The 4,642-nt window shown below is 30.4% G+C and overlaps 1 non-coding gene across 1 annotated transcript; it reads left to right on the top strand.

The window, feature by feature from the left end:
• Positions 1–978: 978 nt before the first annotated feature.
• On the top strand, positions 979–1,052 carry TRNAV-AAC (transfer RNA valine (anticodon AAC)). Its single transcript has one exon. It is a non-coding gene; the product is annotated as a tRNA-Val (tRNA).
• The last annotated feature ends 3,590 nt before the right edge of the window (positions 1,053–4,642 follow it).

Raw genomic sequence — 4,642 nt, 5'->3', positions numbered from 1 at the left:
TATCATACTTTTTTAGTTGTTTATGCAATTTTAGTGGTACAATACTTATTTAACGATATAATTTTTAAATGTTTACTTTGAAAATGAAATTATAAACTATTTAACACCTTCAATATTGAAAATAAATTTTTATTTAAAATTTAAACTTATAAAGATTAAACAACACTTGTCATAATAAAATTATAATAAAATTGGAATTTCATTTCAAATTCAAATTGATAACCATATTTTGTTTTCAAAGACATTTCATTTGGAATCCAACTTATTCATAAATGTTATAACTGAATTTGAGTTTTGATTTAAGATTGAACTTAACTAACAGGTGTTATATTAATATTGAACTTGAAATTATAATTGAAATTAGATTTGCAATTACAATTTTCACTAAAAAAAAGATGTTTTAACGATCACCAAAATCGGATAGTAAAATTCAAAAAACGATCACGAAATTAATTTTGTGAATGAAATAATGATCAAACACATTAAGATAGCTTTCTATTACAATATGATTTACAAAATTATGAAGTGATAAATTTAAAATATGACTTTTTTATTAAATTATTCTTAAGTGACATCTAATAAAAAACTGAAAATTTTAAACAAAATTTTGGGTCATAAAAAATTACTTTTTTATTTTACAAATACTAACAACCAAGTAAAATATTAATTAGTTAAAATTTAGTTATCATAAGATATAATAATTGCATAAAACATTAATAAAGTATGAAATCATATCAAATATTTTATTAAAATAAAACTTACATGAAAATTTTAAAAACATATAATGCAATGAAATTAAAAAAACAAATTAAGTTCTTAAAAAAATTGATTCTTAAATAAATATAATGGCACGTGTTTTTAACTTTGACAATTTTAATTATTTTATTTACCCAATCAAAGATGAACTTGCTTGTACATTATAGATTTATAACATTTGTTTATTTGTCAAATATAATAATGTAAAAAAATTGAACAGATGGTGTCGTGGTGTAGTTGGTTATCACGTCAGTCTAACACACTGAAGGTCTCCGGTTCGAGTCCGGGCGACGCCAACTTCCTATTGTTCTCTTTTTATTAAATATATATTAATATATACTGGTTTCAATATTATTCTTTCAAATAGTATTTAAATAATGTGTTTAAAAATATAATTTTGAAATGTTTGTTTTGGAACTAAAATTATAAACTATACAAACTTATTAAAAATGAATTTTCATTTGAAATTTAATCTTATAAAGGTTAAAGATAAAATTGGAATTTCATTTGATAATATATTGTATTCCAATGACATTTTTATTTGAAATTCAATTGTTTCTTAGGTGTTATAATTGAATTTTAGTTTTAATTTGAAATTAAACTTAATTAACACATGTTATATTGATGTTAGTTTGGAATTACAATTGAAATTGAAATTTGGATTTTAATTTTGAGGGAATTGAAATTGAATTTCAATTTAGAATTTGAATTTAAATTGGATTTGCTATTACAATTTTATTTGGGCTTAAAATTAAAATTTATTATTACATGTTACTATTAAAATCTACTAAATTGGAAAATTTATTGAAGATAACAAAAAATGGTTCGATGGAATGCTTGCTTCGGTCTTTTCTTGGGACACATCTTTTGCGGTTGAAGAGAATTTTCATGGATAAATTGTAGAGGCAACTCTATGCAGCTTTGGAGTAGTCAGTGTTTTGTTATTATCAGGGTTCTTGTTGGGGAGATTATTGAGGTAGACGAATCAACAACAAAAAGGGAGGTGTTAGAGTACGCACGATGAAGAGGAATGTATATTTTCAAAGAAAAATTGAAAAAACTTAAAAGCAAATTTAAAAGTTTGGAACAAAGAAGTTTTTTAGGATGTTAACTGTTAGAATATATGGCCTTAAACGAGAGGGGGGTGAATTGTTTAAGAAAGATTTTAGTAAATTTTTAAGCTTAGAATGAAAATTCTTCAAAAGCACCTTGATTAAGGATTCAGTTTTTCAAAACAAAACAGCAAAAGCACAAAGTTGGAAAAACAATCGGTTGTTTTAGCGAAACAATCAGTTGTTTTAGCGAAACAATCGGTTGTTTATACCAGTCTCAAAAACACAAAACTGAATTAAAGAAATAGGGATTGAGAAATTGTACACAGTTGTTTATACTGGTTCACTCCAAACCCAGAGCTACATCCAGTCTTCTCAGAACCCTGAGGAAATCCACTAAGCAATCACCACTTGATCACTTACACCACAACCAAGAGAGTGACCTTGAAAACCTCAAGAAACACACTCTCCTTGGCCAACACTAAGATTGCTGATCTTGAACACCTCAAGAACACAAACCAATCTCAGCAAAACACACAAACGAATTGTTCAGCAGTTTACAAAGATTACACTTGTTATAGATGAATATCTGAAATCAATACAAGTAGAATCCTATTCCAGCACCTTGATCAATCTCAGAATTCGTTGAAAAACTCTTAGTTGTTGTTCTTGAAAACTTTGTCTCAAGATTCTTAATCCTTAAAAACAGTTTTTCAGAATATATTCAAGAATATAGTTTGTTATAAAATCTTAACAAACTCTTAATTGCATTTAAAATAGATTGGTCAAAGCATTTAATGACTGGAGCGTATTCAGTTAAAGCATTTAAAGCTCAGTCAAAGAAAACGGTTTTTCTATTATGGTTTCAAAACAAACAATCGATTGTTTCCTCAAATCAATCGGTTGTTTTGTTACTTAAGAGATTTCACCATTTAAAAACAGTTTTCAAACTTTCTCAAAACACCTAAGTGTAAACAATCGGTTCTGCTTTGCTGTGTGTTGAAGGATGTTGAAGCCTCTGCTTTGCTGTGTGTTGTTGTGCTGGTTTAAGCTTTGTTCTGGGGTAGTTTAATGTTGTAATCCACCCTTAGATTAAATCTCAAGCAATTAGCATCTCAATCTTTATCAAAGTAAAATGTTTTTCAAACTAAGTTGAAACAACCGATTGTTTTGTCGAAACAACCGATTGTTTACACTTACGTGTCTTGAGAAAGTTTGAAAACTGTTTTTAAATGGTGAAATCTGTTAAGTAACAAAACAACCGATTGATTCGAGGAAACAATCGATTGTTTGTTTTGAAACCATAACAGAAAAACTGTTTTCTTTGACGGAGCTTTAAATGCTTTAACTGAATACGTTCCAGTCATTAAATGCTTTGACCAATCTATTTTAAATGCAATTAAGAGTTTGTTAAGTGAGGGCTTGCAAAAGAGGATTAATGAGTTAGATGCAAGAGATGATGAATGTGGTTTAGACGAGTCAGAAAGAGAGGAAAAAAGGTCTCTTTTAGCTGACTTTAGCAAACTTTTGTTTAAGCAAGAGGAGAGTATGCATCAAAAAGCAAGACAAAAGTGGTTGAAACAGGGTGATCTTAACACAAAGTTTTTTCACTCGTTAGTTAAATGGAGGAGAGCAAGGAATGAGTTACATGGGGTTTTTGTTAATGGTAGGTGGTGTGAGGATAAGGATGTGGTCAAGGACATGGTTAGAGATTTTTTTTGAAGATAGGTTTGTCAGGAACGATGCTTGTTAGGTCAAATTGGACAATGTTGGGATCAATACTATTTCAAAGGATGACAACAAAATGTTGATTGGTAACTTTTTCGAAGAAGAAATTAGGGCAGCATTTTGGAGTTGTGACAGTTCGAAGAGTCCTGACCGTGATGGGTTTTATTTTGGATTCATTAAATTTAGTTAAAATTTCATTAAAAAGGATATGGTGTCGCAGTGAAAGATTTTGCGGCCAACAGTAAATGGCCTCGGGGATCCAATGTGTCGTTCTTATGCTTAATTCCAAGAGTTGAAAATCCTCAACAGCTCGACGAGTCTAGACCCATCTCGTTGGTTGGATGATTATATAAAATAATTTCAAAAGCGTCGTCTCTATGTTTGAAAAAAGTGATTAGCAAAGTTATTGACGTTAGACAGTCAACTTTCCTTGAAGGAAGGGGTTTGTTGGATAGTCTGTTACTAGCTAACGAAGTTTTAGAATAATTAAAAAGAAAGAAAAGGAGTTGTGTTTTCTTTAAATTTGATTACAAGGAGGTTTATGACTCAGTCAGTTGGGAGTTTATTTATTATATGTTAGAAAGGTTAGGTTTTTGTGGCAAATGGATTCATTAGATAAAGTGTTTCTTAGAATCTGCTTCAGTGTTAATGCTAGTGAATGGTAGTCTAACTAAGGAGTTTTTCCCAAAGAAGGGGCTTCGTCAAGGTGATCCGTTAGCTCCTTTTTTTGTTTCTTATTGCGGTAGAAGGCTTGGCAGGTGTGTCAAGGATGGTAGTAGAGAAAAAATTGATAGATAGTTTGTAGATTGGAAGGGCGAAAGTGAAGTTAAACATGTTACAATACAGTAACGATACCTTCTTTCTATGTGAAGCCAACACGAAAAGTGTCTTTTATATTAAGGCCGTTTTGCACTGCTTTGAAGTTTCTTCTGGGCTTAAGGTAAATTTTTGAAGAGTAGAATAGGCGGGTTGGGGATAGATCAGCTAACGCTCCAGCGTTTTGCGACAATTCTTAACTGTGATGTGATGGTAACTCCTTTTGTTTACTTGGGTATGCCGGTTGGGGGTGTCATAAGCGATGTGCGTTTTGGAGTGGGGTGGTAGCG

This window comes from Phaseolus vulgaris, chromosome 10 (assembly GCF_000499845.2).
Source record: "Phaseolus vulgaris cultivar G19833 chromosome 10, P. vulgaris v2.0, whole genome shotgun sequence".
NCBI classification, from domain to species: Eukaryota; Viridiplantae; Streptophyta; class Magnoliopsida; order Fabales; family Fabaceae; genus Phaseolus; species Phaseolus vulgaris.
This window is presented reverse-complemented; position numbering and strand designations above follow the sequence as displayed.